Genomic DNA, 10,233 nt, shown 5'->3' on the forward strand with positions numbered 1-10,233 from the left:
AGAATGCCGCTTGAATACTTCAATAATACGTCCTATCGTCATCTGCGCAGTACTGTTCAAATGGTTCTAAGCTCTATGGGACTTAACATCTGAGGTCATCAGTCCCCTAGAACTTAGAACTAGTTAAACCTGTCCTTAATCACACACATCCATGCGCGAGGCAGGATTCGAACCTGCGGCCGTAGCAGTCGCGCGGTTCCAGACTGAAGCGCCAAGAACCGCTCGGCCACAACGGTCGGCTCTGCGCAGTATGAACCATACCGGATGCAACGTAGGCATTCAGGTTGGCAACGCGCTGCAAATAATCGAGCCAGCGTAGAAACTTGTGATTGATCATCATATGGAATTCTCAAAACGTGACGAAAGTTGACCACCACTGTACGGTCCGTTGACGATGTAAAGGTGATCCCAAGATAGAGGAGATAATGGACGTAGAGCAGAACGTCAGATCCTCCTGAGGTAGCCCGCGACCAATGGACAGCACCATGGGTTTGTGCACATACATCACAGTTCCAGCCCCCATGAGCGTAAATGCTATCGAAGATTTGTGCGGCCTTCTCTCGAGAACGGAGCAGCAACAGGAATCATCTGTCTATGCACGGGATCGAAAGACGTAAATGTGTAAGGAGAGTCCAGACAACTGTGTCGTCAGCAGACCTATGAGCAGCTCCATATTGTGTTTCGTACGCAGTTTCTGGGGATATTGTCATCATTCCTTACATAGTGAGTCCAGCAAAACTTCGCCGTACGGAGTGGCCGCTCAGTTTGAGGCACCCTGACACGGATTGCGCCACCCCTCCCGCCGGTTTTCGAGGCCTCTCTCGGACATAGATGTATGTTTTTTTCTTAGCATTAGTTAGTTTGAGTTAGTTCTGTTTAAGTCCAAGGACCGATGACCTCAACTGTTTGCTCCATTAGTAATTCACACACATTTGAAAATTTTTCCACCAAAATTTCAGCATTCTTGTGCAGCGTTAAACCTCAATAACATCAGTTCTCTTTTACGAATACAGTAGGAAGCTTCAAACAGATCAACGTTTCAGTAGTTACGCACAGACAGTGTTGCCTGCTGAGCTGCATCAGATCATTCATGAATCTGAAGACACCCACAACAATGTTAATACTGTGAACAACACAAACACGATACTACACAATGTTATGCTATATCCTTGATTTTGAATTACATATACGTGACTTTTCAGCTCCTGTGTCATCTCTGGTGAGGTCCTTAAGCATGAGACAGCAACTGAAATGAAACTAATTAATCCCAAACATATCGTGATTACTTTACAAAGACATGAGTTACGGTAAAAACTGGTCAAGTCCTAATAGGACTCGTGATTATTTTGTACAAACTTAATTATATACACGGACAATTCAACCATCCTAGCAATCGCGAATCTCTGTGAATTCTGTCGACATTTAATTGTTTCAAACGCACACCAATTATCGTTTCACCATCTATCGATCTACATCTACATCTACATCTACATACATACTCCGCAATCCATCATACGGTGCGTGGCGGAGGGTACCTCGTACCACAACTAGCATCTTCTCTCCCTGTTTCACTCCCAAACAGAACGAGGGATAAATGACTGCCTATATGCCTCTGTACGAGCCCTAATCCCTCTTATCTTATCTTTGTGGTCTTTTCACGAAATATTAGTTGGCAGCAGTAAAATTGTACTGCAGTCAGCCTTAAATGCTGGTTCTCTAAATTTCTTCAGTAGCGATTCACGAAAAGAACACCTCCTTTCCTCCAGAGACTCCCGCCCGAGTTCCTGAAGCATTTCCGTAACATTCGCGTGACGATCAAATCTAGTGGCCCGCCTCTGAATTGCTTCTATGTCCTCCATCAATCCGACCTGATAAGGATCCCAAACGCTCGAACTGTACTCAAGAATAGGTCGCATTAGTGTTTTATAAGAGGTCTCCTTTACAGATGAAACACATCTTCCCAAAATTCTCCCAATGAACTGAAGACGACTATCCGCCTTCCCCACAACTGCCATTACATGCTTGTCCCACTTCATATCGCTCTGCAATGTTACGCCCAAATATTTAATCGACGTGACTGTGTCAAGCGCTACACTACTAATGGAGTATTCAAACATTACGGGATTCTTTTTCCTATTCATCCGCATTAATTTACATTTATCTATATTTAGAGTTAGGTGCCATTCTTTATACCAATCACAATCTTGTATCCTCCTACAATCACTCAACGACGACACCTTCCCGTACACCACAGCACCATAAGCAAACAACCGCACATTGCTATCCACCCTATCCAAAAGATCATTTATGTAGATAGAAAACAGCGGACCTACGACACTTCCCTGGGGCACTCCAGATGATACCATCACCTCCGATGAACACTCACCATCGAGGACAATGTACTGGGTTCTATTACTTAAGAAGTCTTCGAGCCAATCACATATTTGGGAACCAATCACATATGCTCGTACCTTAGTTAGGAGTCTGCAGTGGGGCACCGAGTCAAATGCTTTCCGGAAGTCAAGGAATATGGCATCCGTCTGATACCCTTCATGCATGGTTCGCAAGATATCATGTGAAAAAAAGGGCGAGTTGCGTTTCGCAGGAGCGATGCTTTCTAAAATCGTGCTGATGCATGGACAGCAACTTCTCTGTCTCAAGGAAATTCATTATATACGAACTGAGAATATGTTCGAGAATTCTGCCACAAACTGATGTTAAGGATATTGGTCTGTAATTTTGAGGATCCGTCCTACTACCCTCCTTCTATACAGGCGTCACCTGCGCTTTTTTCCAGTCACTCGGGACTATACGTTGGGCAAGAGATTCGCGATAAATGCAAGCTAAGTAAGGAGCCAACGCAGTAGAGTACTCTCTGTGAAACACAATTGGAATCCCATCAGGGCCTGGTGATTTATTTATTTTCAACCCATTCAGCTGCTTCACAACCCCAGGGATGTCTATCACTATGTCCTCCATACGGGAATCTGTACGAGACTCAAACAGCGGTATGTTTGTACGATCCTCCAGCGTGAAAGATTTCTCAAATGCTAAATCTAAAATTTCAGCTTTCGATTTGCTGTCTTCCGTTACCAGGCCAGACTGATCAGTGAGTGACTGGATGGAATCCTTCGACCAGCTTACCGATTTTACGTAAGTCCACGATTTCCTTGGGTTTTCAGCAAAGATTTTTTGCTAAGGTATGACGGTGGTAGTGGTTGTATGCTTCGCGGATCGCTCTTTTTACAGCAGCACGAATCTCTACTAACTTTATAATGTCCTCATTCTGCCTATCTTTCTTGTACCGCGAGTGCAACTCTCTTTGCTTCCTGAGCATTCTCCGAATTGCGCTGTTAAACCACTGTGGGTCATTTCCGTCCGTAACCCACTTTTTCTGCACTTACTTCTCCAATGCAATGTGTTTAAAATTTGACCATAATTCTTCCACGTCCATCGTACCGGAAGTAAATGAAGTCGATTCATTTACTAAGTGGGATGAAAACAAATGCTTATCCGCTCTTTCGAGTAAGAATATTCTCCTAGCCTTCTTGACCGACTTTTTAACTTTCGTGACCATAGTCGTAATGACAGCATCATGATCACTAATCCCTGTCTCAACACTGACACCGTCGATGAGGTCTGGTCTGTTCGTCGCTACCAGATCTAAAATATTTCCATTACGCGTTGGCTGTCGATTTAGCTGCACAAGACAGTTTTCGGATAATTTGTTCAAAAGTAATGAATCCATAGACATCCCAGCCTATAGGTAGGCTGAAGTCGCCTCCGACTAATATAACATGATCCGGGTACTCCCTTCGAATGATTCTAGAACTGTCACGGTGGAACCTGTTGGCCGGTAATAACACCCAACAATTAACTTTATTTCTCCTAGCCCTGTTAAACGTGTCCAGACAACTTCACACTCTACTTCGACCTCAGTAGACACAATATTTTTGTCAACTGCAATGAAGACACCACCTCCTACGGTGTCTAATCTGTCTTTCCGATACACGTTCCAACCCTCACTAAATATTTCAAAACTTCCTATCTTCCTGAGAATAATTTGCGCGCCACACGCTTCCTGGAGGGCAGTACATTCAGGAACTTTGTTCCGAACACTCTGAAAATTTACTGCCAATATCTTGATACCTGAAGTGTATTTACACTGAGCGCGTCCTGATTTCCCTGCCTGCGCGTCGACCAGTGAGTATTCATCAGGACACCTCGCACTACTGCCTAGCCTAAAAAAGCCCCATGTGCACGCCACAAGTACTCTGCTACCCGAGTAGCCGCTTCCTTTGTGTAGTGCACCCCTGACCTATCTAGGGGCGTCCTACAATTCCCCACCCAATAGCGCAAGTCTAGAAATCTGGGTTCTTCGCTGGCGTGGGAGTTCGCCATGAAGCACTTAAGATACAATATATTTTCGCGCGATTGTTGACGGACAGCAGGTTACTACCAAGTTAACTTCATTTAATTCATAGTTACATTTAACCTAGCATACACCAAACGTTAATTCATAGCGATCTAATTCACAGTGATTTTCACGGCGAAGTTTCTGAAATTTCTGGAGTAGTTTACTTAATCCTGAAATATCACAGCAAGTATGACCACTAACGAATTGATAGTCAGTTCATCGTGTAGCTGTAAGATGTGTGTGAATCTCCTTTTTTACCTGTTAGTTTCTTATAATTGTTTGAGAAAGATTTCAGTTCTACCAGCTTGCACGTCTGGCGTTCACGGAGACAAGCCAGCCAACTGGCTTCCGCGCCGAATCATACACCGTGTACGTCATTGAGAATGTGTGGGAGCTGTCATTCCTATCTGCTAGACGGCAGTTAAGTGCGCCATGTAGCACACATACATTGAACCTTACTGTACGTGAGATGGGCTTTAGATGCTGCTGTGATCGACAGCCGTTTTCCAAGTACCTCCAAAGTTTCAGTTTTATACAGTTGCCATCCCAATGTTTGCGCGAAAACTGGTTAAAACGATCATGTTAAGTATGATGTCCTGTTTGAAAGCCATTTTCAGCGACAAGGCGTGACGTCGACAATATCTAACAGTTAGGTTCCGTTGTATCTCTAATTGGTACAAGGTAGTTGAGCAAACTGCGAGCACACCAAACGTTTAATAAATGAATAACGCATCAACGCACTTATTTACAACATCCCCACAATGTTGAATTAATACGTAACTTTGGATCACAGTGTGTCTGCGTTTCATCAAGTCTCTGATTTACAGGTTGTTTCCGTGATGATGTAGGGAACTTCCAGGAATGATGGAGGAGGGAAAATGTGTCAGTTTGAGGTAACGAGTCCTTGTCTAGAAACAACTGACTCGAAAGTTATCAACGAAAATCGTTCTGATCACTCTGACAATGGAATACACGTACAATTGTTAATGTAGCTACGACTGTAAGATAGGCAACTTTCAGAAGATGTATTGTGAACAAAAACAAGAAAAAAATATACATGTGATGTCTGTGTTTGAGACAGGTGAGGAAAAGGAGATACCATTTTGATCGTGCAGTCGCTATGAATCAAGACACAAGGGAATTAAAGACAATAGCTGACTTTTATTTACAACAGTGAGGCAAGTTGAATATTTACCAAAGAATGAGATTCGAACCCAGGTCTCCTGCTCACTGAGCACATGTGATTACCACTACGTTATCCGTACACAGTGGTCAACAGCTCGCATAGACTACCCTAGCATGCCTCCCATCACACACTAGTGATGAAGTGCCCCTGCTCATTAACCTCAATATCGCCGGCCGGAGTGGCCGTACGGTTCTAGGCGCTACAGTCTGGAACCGCGTGACCGCTACGGTAGCAGTTTCGAATCCTGCCTCGGGCATTGATGTGTGTGATGTCCTTAGGTTAGTTAGGTTTAAGTAGTTCTAAGTTCTAGGGGACTGATGACCTCGGAAGTTAAGTCCCATATTGTTCAGAGCCATTTTTGAACCTCATTATCCGCGATATCTCGCAAATTCCTGTAAGAGTTCGAGCATAGTGAGCTTCTTAATTGAACAGACCATTGGCTGTTATCGGCTTAATTATATGCGTGGTGTCTGTTCTCTCGCTTACATCCCTGGTTCGAATCCTGGTGCAACAGAAATTCTCAACTTGCCCCATTGAGATACACCAGTGCCTTCTGACAGCTAATGTCTTAACTCCGTTGTCTTGGTTCATAGTGGCTGCAGAATGAAAACGAAGCTGTTCTTTTGTGCAAGTCTGAAAGAACACACACCACATATAGGCTGTTCAGGAATTCCTGTTGCAAACCTACAGGACTTTTACAGAGGACCAAGTACATAATACATATTTTTAACAGGAACCCATGTCGGGAAACGTACCATTTCCGTGCAACAGTCATTTGATAACATGTTGCTAACGCCATCACTTTTACAGATAATGTATTAGGCGTTACCCAGTGCATCATTTGTTTTATTTATTTCACAATTCCACTCACTAATAACCAAAGAAACAAAAAGAAAATGTAATCGGTTTTGACAAACACAATTCCAATCTGGATGTGCAGCGTCTCCTCGGAGCGCTACAGTCACCCCTTCAGACGGTGAAGGTACCCCTACATCTAAGACTTGCGCAATTGTGGCGTATAAAATTGTGGCTCAAAAGAAGAAATTAATCTTATTAAGCTGGTAATATTAAACTCGTTTTTATAGAACTAGTGTGTGTAGTGACTCTGTTTGTATGTCTGGGAAGAACAATATCAATTTCCAGAGCTGCGTCGACTACTCCCATAGCGTATGTAATTTCGTACAGGTAGACAAGTTGCTCTTGTGGTGTAGAAGCAGCTGCCGACTCCGACCGTCGCCTGTAAGATTCTTGAAATGTAAGAGAAAGAAAACGGTAACTTCTATAGGATCTTCTCGAATTGGGATACTGCCTGCCATTCGCATTTAGTCATTCGATGATTGTCTGCTAGTTCTTCTTAGCACAAAAAACATTCTCTGTGCTTTTGGCTGTGCTATTGAAGCAGGTCCTACAGCAAACAACGACCACCAAATGTTCGAAGTACTGTAGAAGCTTGTCGTACCTTACAGTTCATCACAGACTCTTTTGATCAAAAGTAAATATGCGAAATTACCCTTGAAACGTACCATACCGTATTATGGCTGTTACTAAACACATCAACGTTGTATATCGCGTGTGAGCCTCAAACAACGCAAATTACACAATATGGTGGCTAACAGTGACTGTTTCATTACGCACACTTTATACACGTCTTCTCGTTAACCTGTCTCGCAACAAAGTTCGGTCACATACCGATTTTCTTACATTTCTTCGCTCCCCATGGTGCAACGAAAACAATAAATATTTCGCTCGCGCAGGCGAAACATGCCGCCTTGCGATATATTGTTGTTGTTGGTGTTGTGGTCATCAGTCTTGAGACCGGTTTGATGCAGCTCTCCATGCTACTCTATTCTGTGCAAGCTTCTTCAATTTCCAGTACCTACTGCAGCCTACATCCTTCTGAATCTGGTTAGTGTATTCATCTCTTGGCCTCCCTCTACGATTTTTACTCTCCACGCTGCCTTCCAATACTAAATTGGTGATCCCTTGATGCCTCAGCACATATCCTACCAACCGATCCCTTCTTCTGGTCAAGTTGTGCCACAAACTTCTCTTCTCCCCGATCGTATTCAATACTTCCTCATTAGTTATGTCATCTACCCATCTAATCTTAAGCATTCTTCTGCAGCACCACATTTCGAAAGCTTCTATTCTCTTCTTATCCAAACTATTTATCGTCCATGTTTCACTTCCATACAAATACTTTCAGAAATGACTTCCTGACACTTAAATCTATACTCGATGTTAACAAATTTCTCTTCTTCAGAAACGCTTTCCTTGCCATTGCCAGTCTACATTTTATATCCTCTCTACTTCGACCATCATCAGTTATTTTGCTCCCCAAATAGCAAAAATCCTTTACTACTTTAAGTGTCTCATTTCCTAATCTAATTCCCTCAGCATCACCCGACTTAATTCGACTACATTCCATTATCCTTGTTTTGCTTTCGTTGATGTTCATCTTATATCCTCCTTTCAAGACACTGTCCATTCCATTCAACTGCTCTTCCAAGTCCTTTGCTGTCTCTGACAGAATTACAATGTCATCGGCGAACCTCAAAGTTTTTATTTCTTCTCCATGAATTTTAATTGAATTGCGATATAGATACATCAAAAAGGTGTACACTAGTTTGATTCCATAAGTTCCTACTGCTGCACTTATAACTGATTTAAAGACCAACAGAAACGTCATTTCCGCCCTTTATATTGCTCATGGAAACCAAGTATTGCATGTTGTACCACTACAAAGCGAGGGCTTCAGAGGTGGGACTCCATATTGCTGTACACACTGGTACCTCCAATGCCCAGTAGCACTTCCTATTCCATTGATGCATGCCTGTATTCGTCGTGGCATACTATCCAGAAGTTCATCAAGGCACTGTTGGTGCAGATTTTCCCAACGGCGATTTGGCGTAGATCCCTCAGAGTGGTTGGTGGGTCACGTCGTTCATAAACAGCGCTTTTCAATCAATGCCAGGCATTTTCGAAATGATTCATGCCAAGAAAACATGCCGGCTACTTAGTCCAGCGATGTATTTTTCCTGAAGGAAGTCATTCATAAGATGTGCACGAGGGGGCGCGAATTGTCGTCCATGAAGACGAATGCCGCGCCAAAATGCTGCCGATATGGTTGCGATATCGGTCGGAGGATGGCATTCACGTATCGTACGGCCGTTACGCAGCCTTCCGTGATCAGCAGCGGCGTACCGCGATCACACATAATGCCACCCCAAAACAGCAGGGCTCCTCCATCTTGCTGCACTCGCTGGACAGTATGTACAAGGCGTTCAGCCTGCCTCCAGACACATTTCAGACGATTGTCTGGTTGAAGGCATATGCGACACTAATTGGAGAAGAGAACGTGATGCCAATCCTGAGCTGTCCATTCGGCGTGTTGTTGGGCCCATCTGTACCGCGCTGCATGGTGTCATATTTGCAAAAGTCTACCTCGCTATGGAGCGTCGGGAGTAAAGTTGCGCATCATTCATCCTATTGCGCAAAGGTTGAGTCGTAACACGACGTCCTGTGGTTGTTCAAAAATGTTCAAATGTGTGTGAAATCTTATGGGACTTAACTGCTAAGGTCATCAGTCCCTAAGCTTACACACTACTTAAATTATCCTAATGACAAACACACACACCCATGCCCGACGGAGGACTCGAACCTCCGCCGGGACCAGCCGCACAGTCCATGACTGCAGCGCCTTAGACCGCTCGGCTAATCCCTCGCGGCCCTGTGGTTGTACGCAAAGCATTATTCAACATGGTGGCGTTGCTGTCAGGGTTCCTCAGAGGCATAATCTGTATGTAGCGCCCGCATCTCGTGGTCGTGCGGTAGCGTTCTCGCTTCCCACGCCCGGGTTCGATTCCCGGCGGGGTCAGGGATTTTCTCTGCCTCGTGATGGCTGGGTGTTGTGTGCTGTCCTTAGGTTAGTTAGGTTTAAGTAGTTCTAAGTTCTAGGGGACTTATGACCACAGCAGTTGAGTCCCATAGTGCTCAGAGCCATTTGAACCATTTGTATGTAGCGGTCATCCAACGCAGTAGTAGCCCTTGGGCGGTCTGAGCGAGGCATGTCATCGACGGTTCCTGTCTCTCCGTATCTCCTCCATGTACGAACAACATCTCCTTGGTTGACTCCGAGACACCTGGACACTTCCCTTGTTGAGAGCCCTTCCTGACACAAAGTAACAATGCGGACGAGATCGAACCGCGGTATTGACCTTCTAGGCATGGTTGAACTACAGACAAGAGGAGCCGTGTTACTCCTTTTTGGTGGAATGTCTGGAACTGATCGGCTGTCTTACCTCCTCCGTCTAAAAGGCGCTGCTCATGCACTGTTGTTTACTCCTCTGGGCGGGTTTAGTGACATCTCTGAGCAGTCAAAGTGACTGTGTCTGTGATACAATATCCACAATCAACGTCTGTCTTCAGGATCTCTAGGAACAGGGGTGACTCAATAATTTTTGATGTGTGTATATTTACTTTCAACCAAGGACAGTTGGAAGGTCATTGAAACTATTAGCTGATCAACTCACGAATCCTAACCGGTAGTACGGGCCAAGGGTTATTATAGACTAAAAGCGTATGCGATGAAATCAGAAGTTGTAGATAGCGATCTTGATAAAAACTTCTT

This window comes from Schistocerca nitens, chromosome 9 (genome assembly GCF_023898315.1).
Source record: "Schistocerca nitens isolate TAMUIC-IGC-003100 chromosome 9, iqSchNite1.1, whole genome shotgun sequence".
NCBI classification, from domain to species: domain Eukaryota; kingdom Metazoa; phylum Arthropoda; class Insecta; order Orthoptera; family Acrididae; genus Schistocerca; species Schistocerca nitens.